Below are 13,535 nucleotides of genomic sequence, written 5' to 3' on the forward strand. Positions count from 1 at the left end.
GCAAAACCAAAAATTGCACATAGGCACATGGTTTGCTCTATCTATAAAGTTATAGAAAAAAGCACCCAATATTCATTAGAATTTCTCGCACATTCCCAGCTGTAAATCACTGGGAGTGCAGTAAAATTAGTCCAGGACCTGATGCTCCAGGCCCCAGCCTGCCCTCTGCATTTCCAGGGTTGCCTTTTTAAGGCAATTTGCCCCAGATATGGGGCAGAATTTAATGCCCTCCCCATGGTGATTTTGGCAGTATGGCGCATTTAATTGGGTGTGAGTGGTGGGTTACCGCCACCTTCTCACCACTGCCCCAGTTAAATCCATGGCGGGAAGGCTCGAGGACAGCTTTCCTGCCCTGCCGACAATTGAGGCCCATGAGTGGGCAATCAGTGCCCACTTAAGGGCCTCATTCCCCCCTCTGCTGATATTCACCCAGGGGTGGGCAGGGACTCACCATTTGGACTTCCGAGTTGGGAGGGCGGGGTGGTCCCTCATTCAAAGGCCTGCTGAAAGCAAAGCCCTGCCCTTGCTGCTGACCGCTGACATTGGTATTCTTGTGATTGTCCTGATGAGTGCAAGATGAAAAGCTTCGACAAAATATCTTTCTTCAGCAATACTTTTTGATAGAGATTAAAAATACTTAAGACCCAACACAGATCCTCATGGCAGTCCACTAGTTGCACACTGTCAGTTTATCCCTGCTTTGTTTTCTTTTCATTAGCTAATCCTCAGTCCGTGCTAATGTATTATCCTCAACGCCATACTGTTAAGGCACGTGTAACAATCTCTTGTGTGGCACCTTATCAAAAGCTTTCTGAAAATTCAAATATACTACATCTACTGGTTTTGTCTTAGCTATCCTGCTAGTCATACTCTCAAAATTGTCAAAAATTTGCCAATACAATTTCTCTTTCGTAAATCTTTGTTAGCTCTGCCTAATTGAATTAAGAGCTCCTCAGTGCCCTGTAACCATGCCCTTAATAATAGATTCTAGCATTTTACCTGGTACTGATGTCAGGCTAACTGAACCATAGTTCTAGTACCTTCTCTTTACTAAAATCAATTACTTATACTCTCTCTAATATTGTGGTTACAGTTATAGAACCTATAAACTAAATCCACCAATGTTTTCTGCCCTTTGCTAATTATTAGCTCCACCCATACAGGTTCTATATTCTGATTTTTGAGGCTAAGATCCTTTCTGCTGATTCTATCACATCATTTATAATCAGATCTAACAGACCCCCTTTTCCATTTAATTATCTGTTCAAAATATCAAGTACCCTGTATGCTCTTAACCTTGGTTGCCCTGCAACCACATCTCAGTAACGGCTACTAGATCAAACACATTTATCTCTATTTTTGCTATTAATTCACGTAGCTGGGCCTCCAGCAGCAAATGGCAATGTTGGGGGAGAGCACCAAGAAAGATAGCTGGTTGACCCCAATGGGCCTATCCCTTGAGGAGCAGTGTCTTTGACAATCTGAGGGGCAGAGAGAGATGCTATCAGGTGAGGGAGAAAACAGCAAGGACAAATCCAGGGTTTGTGAGTGGCAGGAGCCTAGGACATCTTGAAGCCCCTAAGTGAGTGGTGAAGGAGCCAGCAACGGAATTGGAAACCTAGTCAAACCGAGTGTAAGCACCCAGTGAGAGAACAGGACTGCAGCCAGGAGCTGGGCAGCAGAAAAAGCCTAATGATGGCTGCATTGAGGGGCCAAGACCCCGAATAGCACAGAGATCTGGAGCATCAGCAGTGCATATTTTCTGTGAATAGCTTGTTTCTTGGAGTTACACTTTCCCTTGAGTGTTGATACCACTTTGATGCCCATGGAGTATGACAGACCTTACAGACAATTTCCCAGACACCACCATCGCCATCCTTGGTATGTCCTGTCCCACCTGCAGGACAGACCCAGCAGAGGTGGCAGCACAGTAGCATACAGTTGGGAGGGAGTTGACCTGGGAGTCCTCAACATTGACTCTGGACCCATGAAGTCTCATGGCATCAGGTCAAACATGAGCAAGGAACCCTCCTGTTGATTACTATGTACTGTGGGGTACCACAGGGATCAGTGCCTGGGCCCCAGCTAGTCACAATATATATCAATGCTTTGGGTGAGGGAACTAAATGTAATATTTCCAAGTTTGCTGACAATACAAAACTTGATGAGAATGTGAATGGTGAAGAGGGTGTTAAGAGGGTTCAAGGCCATTTAGACAGGCTGAGTGAGCGGACAAATACATGGCAGATGCAGTATAACGTGATAAGTGTGAAGTTATCCACTTCATTGGGAAAAACAGAATGGCAGAATATTATTTAAATGGTGATAGATTGGGAAATGTTGATGTACAAAGGGACTTGGGTGTCCTTGTACACCAATCACTGAAAGCAAGCATGCAGGTGCAGCAAGCAGTTAAGAAGGCAAAAGATATGTTGGCTATCATTGTGAGAGGACTTGAGTACAGGAGCAAAGATGTCTTACTGCAGCTTTACAGGGCCTTGGTGGGAACACACCTGGAGTATTGTGTGCAGTTTTGCTCCCCTTACCTATGAAAGGATATACTTGCCATAGAGAGAGTGCAGGAAGGTTCATCAGGCTGATTCCTGGGATGGCAGGATTGTCATATGAGGAGAGATTGGCTGACTAGGCCTGTATTCACTGGAGTTTAGAAGAATGCAAGGGGAGCTCATTGAAACATATAAAATTCCGACAGGGATGTACAGACTGGATGCAGGAATGATGTGTCCTTTGGCTCGTCTAGAACAAGGGGTCATAGCCTCAGGACATGGGGTAGGCCATTTAGGCCTGAGATGAGGAGAAACTTCTTCACTCAAAGGGTGGTGGACCTGTGGAATTCTCTACCATAGAGGGCTGTAGAGGCCAAGCCACTGAATATATTTAAGAAGGAAGTAGACAGATTCCTGGACCCTAAAGGCATCAAGGCGATGGGAGAGAGGGGTTGTATGGCGTTAAGATAGAGGGTCAGCCATGATCATATTGAATTGCCGAGCAGGTTCGAAGGGTGATGACCTACTCTTGCTCCCATTTACTATGTTTCTATGTTTCACCAAGAGTGGCTCAGTAGCACCAGTACTGACCGCGTTGGCCGATTCCTAAAGGACACTCCTGCTAGACTGAGTCTGCAGCAGGTGGTGAGGGAACCGACAAGAGGGAAAAACATACTTGACATCATCCTCACAAACCTGCCTGCCACAGGTGCAACAGTCTATGACCATTTCAGTAGGGGTGACCAACGCACAGTCGTTGTGGAGGCGAAGTCCCGTCTTCACAATGAGAATACCCTCCATCATGTAGTGTGACACTACCACCGTGCCAAATGGGATAGGTTTCAATCAGATCTAGCAACTCAAGACTGGGCAATCATGAGGTGCTGTGGGCCATCAGCAGTAGCCGAATTGTACTCAACAAGAATGTGCAACCTCACGGCCCAGCATATCCCCCACTCTACCATTGCCACCAAGCCAGGGGACCAACCCTGGTTCAAAGAAGAGTGCAGGAGGGCATCCCAGGAGCAGCACCAGGCATACCTAAAAATGAGGTGTCAACCTGCTGAAGCTGCATCACAGGACTACTTGTGTGCCTAACAGTATAAGCAGCAAGTGATGGACAGAGTGAAGCAATTCCACAACCAACAGATCAGATCTTAGTTCTGCAGTCCTGTCACATCCACTCGTGAATGGTGGTGGACATTTAAACAACTCACTGGAGGAGCAGACTCCACAAATATCCCCATCCTCACTGATGGGGGAGCCTGGCACATCAGTGCAAAAAATAAGGCTGAAGCAATCACAACAATGTTCAGCCAGAAGTGCTGAGTGGATAATCCATCTCAGCCTCCTCTGGAGGTCTCCAGCATCACAGGTGCCAGTCTTCAGCCAATTTGATTCACGCCATGTGATATCAAGAAACAGCTGAAAGTACTGGATACTGCAAAGCTATGGTCCCTGACAACATGCCAGCAGTAGTACTGAAGACTTGTGCTCCAGAACTTGCCACACCCCTAGCTAAGCTGTTTTAGTACAGCTACAACACTGGTATCTCCCCAGCAATGTGGAAAATTACCCAGTTACGTCTTGCACACAAAAAGCAGGACAAATCCAACCCTGCCAGTTACCGCCCCATCAGTCTACTCTCAATCATCAGTAAAGTAATGGAAGGGATCAACAGTGCTATCAAGTGGCACTTCTCACCGGGGCCACTCAGCTCCTGACCTGATTACAGCCTTGGTTCAAACATGGACAAAAGAGCTGAACTCCTGAGGTGAGGTAAGAGTGACTGCCCTTGACATTAGGGCCACATTTGACCAAGTGTGGCATCAAGGAGCCCTAGCAGAAGTGGAGTTAATGGGAATCAGAGGGAAAAATCTCCGCTGGTTGGAGTCATACCTAGCACAAAGGAAGATGGTTGCAGTTGTTGGAGCTCAGTCATCTCAGCTCCAGGGCATAATTGCAGGAGTTCCTCAGGGTAGTGTCCTAGGCCTAATCATCTTCAGCTGCTTCATCAATGACCTTCCTTCCATCAAAAGGTCAGAAGTGAGAATGTTCGCTGATGATTGCACAATTTTCAGCACCATTCATGACTTCAAATACTGAAGCAGTCCATGTCCAAATCCAGCAAGACCTGGAAAATATTCAGGCTTGGGCTGACAAGTGGCAAGTAAAAACATTCATGCCACACAAGTGCCAGGCAATGACCATCTCCAATGATAGAGAATCCAGCCATCGCCCCTTGACATTCAATGCCATTACCATCTTTGAATCCCCCACGATCAACTTCCTGGGGGGGTACCATTGACCAGATACTGAACTGGACCAGCCATATAAATACTGTGGCTGCAAGTGCAGGTCAGAGGCTAGGAATCCTGCGGCAAGTATCTCACCTCCTGACTCCCCAAAATCTGTCCTCCTATTATAAGGCACAAGTCATGATTGTGATGGAATACTCCCCACTTGCCTGGGTTGAGTGAACACTCAAGAAGCTCGACTCCATCCAGGTCAAAGCAGCCAGCTTGATTGCCACCACATCCACAAACATTCACTCCCTCCACCGCTGAAGCACAGTAGCAGCAGTGTGCACCATCTACAAGATACACTGCAGTAAATGACCAAGGCTCCTTAGACAGCACCTTCCAAACCCACTACCATCTAGAAGGACAGGGGCAACAGATAGATGGGAACACCACCACCTGGAAGTTCTCCTTCAAGCCAATCACCATCCTGACTTGGAAATATATCCCTGTTCCTTCACTGTCACTGGGTCAAAATCCTAGGACTCCCTTCCTAACAGCACTGTGGGTGTACCTATGCCACATTAACTGCAGTGGTTCAAGAAGGCAGCTCACCACCACCTTCTCAAGGGCAATTAGGGATGGGCAATAAATGCTAGCCTTGCCAGTGATGCCCACATTCCATGAACAAATAAAAAAAACATTGTTTTATAACCTTCGTGCAGTTTGTTTGATTAAACTGCACACTACATTCATCTATCTTATTACAAATTCTTGTGTATTCAGATATAGTGCCTTTAATTTAATTTCTTACTATTTTTCTCTGATGTGACCTTGGTCACTTTTCTTCATTAATGTTGTCACACTCTGTCCCTTCCTGACACAGTCTGTTTGATTTTACCCAAATGGCTACTCTGTTCTTTTTTCTTCAATCTTATCAGGTTGAATTCTCCCAAAATGAAACTAAGTGCATTGGCGAGCGGTTTCGGCAGTGCCTAGCCCGCTGTCCGTAATGGCGGCAACTCACACCCGATTCTGCACTTGGAGCCTCATTAATTATTCAGAGACGCGTTTCGCTCCGAGTCACCTGGTGAGTCGGGAGCTGGTTCATCCATTCGCCGTCAGCTGGCTGATTCGAAGCTCCGGGCCCCTTACTTAAAGGCCAGTCCAATGCACAACCTCAATCTCTCCATCCCACCAGAGATGTCTGCAAGCCATAAGAGAAAGGCCGAGAGCCTCAGGACGAAGTCTGCACCCAGCTTCACCCACCATGCCTTCCAGGCCTTGGTCAGAGAGGTGCAGGAACAATGGCAGATACTCTACTCCATGGATGGCTGCAGGAAGCACAGCAGCCTCACCTTGCGGGCCTGGGACACCGTAGTGAAGTTGGTCATTGTGGCTGACACCCGAACCCAAAGTGCCACCCAGTGCAGGAAGCGGATGAATGATCTTATCCACCCTGCCAGGGTAAGTCATCCTTCAACATCCTCCAATATCAAACTCTCATCATGGCATCATGCACTCAAATGGCTACTCTCTTTAGGGCTTTCATGCAACCATTAGCGGGGGACATATATCAACACTCGTTCTCTCACTGTAAGGTTCACATCACGATCCCATCTATCATGTTGCTCCTACTCCATCCTCTGGCCCTTCTGGGGAGGGCTCACCACACACAGGGGACATGATCTCAACCAATCTCTGCTCCGTCCCTTCTCACCACATGCCTTTCATTCTTCTTCCTACATGTCAAGCTGGCGCAAGAGAGTGCAGACAGGGAGACACAAGTCTGACATTCGTGCCTTCAGTGAACTCGAAGAGGCTGTGGCTGAGCTAGCTGGGAACTGCTCCTGCGTGGAAGTGGGAGATCGGCCTCTCCAACCAACCTCGTATGGATCACAGCTCCATCACCTCATCAAATCCTGACATTCACAGTGAATCACGTGCAGTCTTACCTAGCTCATGCTCAACACATCAGGGGTATAGTTCAGTGGTAAAGCATTTGACTGCAGATCAAAAGGACCCTGGTTTAAATCCAGGTTCCCCCTAATAAAATCAATCTAAGAGCAAGTTGCATGTTTCCTCTGAGTCACTTTCTGGGAGGGGAGACAGCCGGACCTGCGAGGGAGACCTCTACTCAGGCAATGGGCTGAGTATGAAAAAAATCCCAGTGACAGGAAAATTATAAGAAGCTGCTGTTAGGGAGTGTGATTAAACAGCTTAATAATAGACAAACTTATCATTTATAAAGAAGTAGCTACTTGGATTTCAGTAAGGAACACTAGCAATATGGAAGTAAAGTTAAATCAAGTCAAAGTGAAATGAAGTAATAAAGTAAGCCAAAGTAAGATAAAGTTAGTGTAAGTGCAATTAAGTTACTAGTAATTTATTCTATTCATTTTACTTACTCTAAGTGAAATAAATAGTTTTTAGACTTAGGGGATGACAGGTCAGCACAGCCAAGTGGACCATACATCGTGCAGTTAGTGTGAAGTCATGGATGTACCATGTGTCCCTGACAACCACATCTGTAGGAAGTGTCACCAGCTGCACAAGTTTGAGCGGCAGCTGAAGACACAGTTGTGCATCTGCGAGGCAGAACTACATGGATAGCATGTTTAGGGGGGTGGTCACACCGCAGGTCAGAAGCGCACAGCCAGAAAGAGAATGGGTGACTGCCAGGCAGTCTAAGAGAACCAGGCAGGTTGGGCAGGAGTGCCCTGAGTCTATCCTGCATGCTAATCGGTTTTCCATTTTGGATGCTGATGAGGGCGATGGTTCCTCAGGGGGTGCAGCCAGAGCCAAGCCTGTGGTACCATGGTTGGCTCAGCTGTACAGGATGTCGGTGGGGGGAGGAGGAAGAAGAATGGAGGGGCAATAGTGATAGAGGATTCCATAGTCAAGGGGTCAGACAGGCATTTCTGCGGCAATAAACATGACTCCAGGATGGTATGTTGCCTCCCTGGTGCCTGGGACAAGGATGTCACGGAGCAGCTGTAGGACATCCTTCGGGGGGAGGGGGATCAGCTAGAAGTCATGGTCCACATTGGTACCAACGACTTAGGTAGGAAGAGGTATGAGGTCCTGAAAGCAGGTTTCAGGGAGTTAGGAATCACATTAAAAAGCAGGACCTAAAGAGCAGTAATCTCAGGATTACTCCCAGTGCCACGTGCTTGTGAGTATAGGAATAGGAGGATTGATCGATTAAATACATGGCTGGAGAACTGGTGTAGGAGGGAGGGCATCAGATTCCTGAGGCATTGGGACCAGTTCTGGGAGTGGGAACTGTACAAGCTGAAAAGGTTACATCTTAACAGGGCTGGGATTGATATACTCGCAGAGAGCTTTGCTAGTGCTGTTGGGGTTTAACCTAGCTTGTCAGTGGGGTGGGAACCTGAGGGGTGGCCCAAATTGGAAGAAAGTAAAGTTTGTAACAGGAAGTAGTCATGAGATTAGAAGGTAGGAGAAACAAAGCAGAGCATTGAGTATGCTTCAAATGCAGAATGATGTCATAAAGACAAAGTTAAGGGCACTCTACCTGAATGCGTGCAACATTAGCAATAAGGTAGATGATGTCTACAAATAGGCACAAATAGAGGTAAATGGATATGATATAATTGCCATTATGGAAACGTGGCTGCATGGTGACCAAGACTGGGATCTGAATATTCAAGGATATTTGACATTTAGGAAGGACAGGCAAGAAGAGAAAGGAGGTGGAGTTGCGCTAATAATAAGGGATGGGATCAGTGCATTTGTAAGGGAGGATCTCAGTTGGAAGAACAACGTGCAGAATCTGTTTGGGTGGAGCTAAGAAACAGCAAAGGGTAGCAGACATTGGTTGGAGTTGTTTATGGGTCACCAAACAGTAGTGGTAATGTGGGGCATGGTATGAAACAGGAGATGAGAGAAGCATGTAGCATGGGCAATACAGTAATCATGGGTGGCTTCAATCTGCATATAGGCTGGGTAAACCAATTGAGCACTAATGCTGTGGAGGAAGAGTGTCTGGAGTGTGTTAGGGATGGATTTCTAGTGCAGTATATGTTGAGGAGCCGACTAGAGGACAGGCTATTTTAGATCTAGTATTATGTAATGAAAAAGGGCTAATTAATCTTCTTGTAAAAGAACCTTTAGGAATGAGTGACCACAATATGATAGAATTTTACATTATGTTTGAAAGTGAGGTAGTTCACTCTGAAGCAAGGGCGTTAAAGTTGAATAAAGGAAATTATAAAGGCATGAGGGACAAATTGGCTCAGGTGGATTGGGAAAATACATTAAAAGGTATGACCGTACGTAGGCAATGGATCGTCTTCAAAGAACTAGTACATAGCTTACAGCACCTATACATTCATTCAAGGTGCAAAAACCCCAAAAAAGTCAGTGAACCATGGCTGACAAAGGAAGTTGAGGATTGTATAAGATTAAAAGAAAAGGCTTATAAAGTTGTCAGAAGTAGTAGTAAACCAGAGGATTGGGAGGTTTTTAAGAATACAGCAAAGGAAGACCAAGAAACTGGAAAAGAAAGGGAGAATGGAATATGAATGCAATCTAGCAAAAAATATAAAAATGGATTGCGAAAGCTTCTTTAGGCATGTAAAAACGAAGCATTTGACTAAGACAAATGTGGGTTCATTTCAGGCAGAATCAGGAGAATTCATAATGGGGAATAATGAAATGGCAGAGAAGCTAAACAATTATTTTGGGCAGAATTTTGCCCTCGGATGGCATGCAGGCCCCACCAGCTCGGCGGTGGGCAGACAGCCGACCCCCACCACCGAAACAGGGCCCGCCGCCATTTTGAATGGGCGGGCCAATTAAGGCCCACCCAGCGGCCTGCCTGACAAGAAGCGCTATGCACACGAAAGAGCACACCGCTCCCTGAGGCAAAGTCCTGTCTCAGGGAGATTCGTGAAAAGTAAGTCAAGTCTAAAAATAGATAACTATTAAAATTATTAACATGTCCCCCTCATAACGTCACACGAGATGGGACATGTTAATAATAAACACATAAAATTTATTACATTTTTAAAAACGGACATGAAACTTCATCCCGCCAGTGGATGAAGTTTCATGAATAATCTGGAGCCCACTGGGGCTCCTGGCCTGCCCGCCAGCCTTAAGCTTGTATTGGAGAAGTTAATGGGACTGAAAGTTGGTAAGTCCCCTGACCTGATATTCTGCATCCCAGGTTGTTATAGAGATAACGGATGTATTGGTGAACGTTTTCCAAAATTCTATAGATTCCGGAATAGTTCCTGAAGATTGGAAGGTAGCAAATGTCAGCCCACTATTTAAGAAGGGAGGGAGAAAGAAAACAGACCTGTTAGCCTTACATCAGAAGTAGGGAAAATGCTGGAATCTATTCTAAAGGATGTGATAAATGGATAATAATCGTGATCTGATTGGGCATAGTCAGCATAGATTTGCGAATGGGAAATCATGCTTGATGAACTTGTTGGAGTTTTTTGAGGATGTTACTTATAAAATTGATAAAGGTGAGTTGATGGATGTTGTATCTTTGGCTTTTCAGAAGGCTTTGATGAAGTCTCCCACAGGAGGTTAATTAGCAAAATAGAAGCACATGGGACAGGAGGCAATATATTGGCATGGATTAAGGATTGGTTAACAGGCAGAAAACAGAGAGTAGGAATAAACAGGTCATTCTTGCTTCGGCAGGCTGTAAGTAGTGGGGTACCATAAGGATCAGTACTTGGGCCCCAGCTGTTCACAATGTATATCAGTGATTTGGATGTGGGGACAAATGTAATATTTCCAAGTTCGCAGATGATGCAAAGCTAGGTGGGAATTATTGTGAGGAAGATGTAAAGTGGCTACAGGAGGATTTGGACAGACTTAGTGGCCTGAATTTTTAGCTCGGCAGGAGGGCACCATCAGTGGGCCCGGCATTGGTCAGGAAATAGACTGCCGGCTGCAATTAGCCCCTGACTGCCATTTCACTTTGTCTGGCTGATTAATGGCCAGCCAGTGTGAAGTGCGTGCTGAAAAGCTCAGCGCTGCTGGGGTGGGGGGGTGGGAAGAGGATGGGCGATGACTTCAAGGCGGGCGCGATTGAGCGCTGACAGAAAGCTCCCCGAAGGCAGAAAGCAGCCTCAGACCCAAAACCCAGGAAATTTGTTAAAATCAGGAAAAAAATATCCAAGCATCACAGTCAGGCACCTGACCAAATAGATTATAAAAATGCTGTCCACAGATTTCTACTTTTATTTTTATTTTATTTAATAACGGAAAACTCATCCCGCCCTTGGATGAGGTTTGCTGAAAAATGTAAAGACCGCCTGGCTGATTCACCCATCTGCCAACCATAAGGTTGGATGGGCTGCGTAAAATGGCAGACAATTGCGCTGTTAATGGGCTTAATTGTCCTCTTCATTGTCAGTGGGTGCACATCCCACTTTTGCATGAGCCCGCTGACTGAAATATTGCGTGGGCACAGGATGACGTTGGAATGCTCGCCCGACATCATTTCGTGCGATTTCATGCCCTATTGTAACAGGCTCGTGCCCACCTGATCAGCGTAAAATTCAGCCCAGTGAGTGGTCAAGAACATGGCAGATGGAATATAGTGTGGAAAAATGTGTGGTTATCCACTTTGGTAGAAGGAACAGATATGCAGACTATTTCTTAAATGGTAAGAGATTAGAGAGTGTAGATGCACAAAGGGACCTGGGTGTCCTTGTCCATAAGTCACTGAAAGCTAACATGCAGGTGCAGCAGTCAATTAGGAAGGCTAATGGAATTTAAGCTTTATTGCAAGAGGATTTGAGTACAGGAATAGTGAAGCCTTGCTTCAATTGTACAGAAGCTTGGTTAGGCAGTGTGCAGTTTTGGTCCCCTTACCTCAAAGGATATTATTGCCATAGATGGAGTGCAATAAAAGCTCATCAGACTTGAATCGGGGTTGGCAGGACTGTCTTATGAGGAGAGTTTGGGGAAACAGGGCCTGTATTCTCTAGAGTTTCAAAGATGAGAGTTAATCTCATTGAAACTTGCAAAATACTTAAAGGAATAGACAGGTTTGATGCAGGTAATATGTTTTCCCTGGTTGGGGAGTCTAGAACCAGAGGACACAATTTCAAAATAAGGGGGAAGCCAATTAGGACTGAGATGAGTAGAAATTTCTTTACTTAGAAAGTTGTGAATCTTTGGAATTCTGTGCCCCAGAGGACCGTGGAAACTCAGTCATTGAGTATGTTTAAGGTTTCTGATTGATAGATTTCTGATTAGCAATAACATAAAGGGTTATGGGGATAGTGTGGGTGAAAAATATTAAAGTGTTCAATCAGCCATGATCGTATTGAATGGTGGAGCAGACTCGATGGGCTGAGTGGCCTTCTCCTGTTCCTATGTTCCTACGTTCCTATGCTCCTATGCTCACTAACTGAAAGGACGAAGAAGAACAAGCACGGCGCTCACACGCACCCTCCACCAGCTCAGGTATACACACATCGGTGAGACACATGTAGATTAGACTCGGGCTCACTTTCTGGGGAACACCTCACTGACACATCACCGCAGTAGCTGGAGGCAGGGACAGCCCAGGTGTCCGGCACTTGGGGGGCTGCTGGAGACCAGCCACCTATTCGGTCCTCGTCAGATGATGAGATCTGATGTCATGTCTCCTACTACCGAGTGCCTCAAGGGCACCATGGGAAGGCTGGTGACCACCATAGAGACCTTGGTCCAGCAGGTCTTGCCAGATTTGGGTCCGCCCCTGCACTCTATGGCCACACATCCTGGTGGGAACCATCAGGATGTAGGCACCTTGACCACCCTTCAGGTGCACCATCTCCTGTAGGAGTCAGGGCAGGGCCCTCGGGCACCCACAGTGAGGATGAGTGTCAGCCGGACAGCCTGGGGACCTCCTCTCAGGACAGTCCAAGGGTGTGCAACTGCCCACAGCCCGGTCTGCCTGTGGAACCATCCACTCCAGCTTCTCAGGCTACTGAGGGCGCTTCTGCCCCTGATCAGGTGACCCTTGACAGGCCAGGGTCCTGCAGGCCTTGGGCCAAGTGAGGACGTCTGCCAAGGCCATCACAGACATCAGGACATAGCAATCAGCAGACTCCCTCCACCTCTGCTGCAAATGTCAGGGCTGCACCCAGGCTTAACGCTAGAGCTAGGAAAGTTAAGAAAAATTGATGTCACCTTTGGGTCACGGGTGTGCTAGACATGTAACTAAATTTCACTTTCGTTAATACATTTGATGGTTATGTGAATGCTCCTGTCAACTGAAAGCGTTGTGATTTTATACTTTGGAATCCTCTTATTTCGAAGTTTAGCTTTCCTCCCACTCAGTGATAGTGTCCCACTGTGAGATAAAGATTCCTGTGATGTCAACATCAGTTGAACTAGTCTCTGCATCCCTTGCGTGATGTCAGGGAGATGTGTTTAAATCTTTATTTGAAGTGTGTGATTTAAGCGTTTCTAATCCTTTTTCCTCAAAGAACACCATTGAGTGAGGGCAGCTCATCAGCATTGATAATCTAGCGGCATGTGAGTCTCCTCAGTAGTAGTGGCAGAAGAAAAGGCATGCATGGAAGGAGGAGATTCCTAGGCATGTCCACATCTCAGTTACAGCAGTGTTTGCATCATTAGATGGCGGCAAGGGTTTCAAGTCTTCTGTCGCATTAACCTTGTTCCGAAGTGGGCTCTCAGTTCCCAGAGTGAGCTCACTCACAGGGCACCAGGGACCAAAGCAGAGATCATGGCCTGGTGAGTCATGAGGCAAGTGTGAATGTGAGACTCGTTTTTGCTGCAAGTG

The 13,535-nt window shown here is 46.3% G+C and overlaps 1 protein-coding gene and 1 non-coding gene across 2 annotated transcripts in view; one reads left to right on the forward strand and one right to left on the reverse strand.

Annotated features, from left to right (window-relative positions):
• LOC121277748 (venom phosphodiesterase 2-like) overlaps positions 1–13,535 on the reverse strand; it is a 166,531-nt gene that overhangs the window by 140,933 nt on the left and 12,063 nt on the right. The gene's annotated exons all lie outside the window — the stretch shown is intronic.
• trnac-gca lies at positions 6,724–6,795 on the forward strand. Its single transcript has one exon. It is a non-coding gene; the product is annotated as a tRNA-Cys (tRNA).

This window comes from Carcharodon carcharias, chromosome 5 (assembly GCF_017639515.1).
Source record: "Carcharodon carcharias isolate sCarCar2 chromosome 5, sCarCar2.pri, whole genome shotgun sequence".
NCBI lineage: Eukaryota > Metazoa > Chordata > Chondrichthyes > Lamniformes > Lamnidae > Carcharodon > Carcharodon carcharias.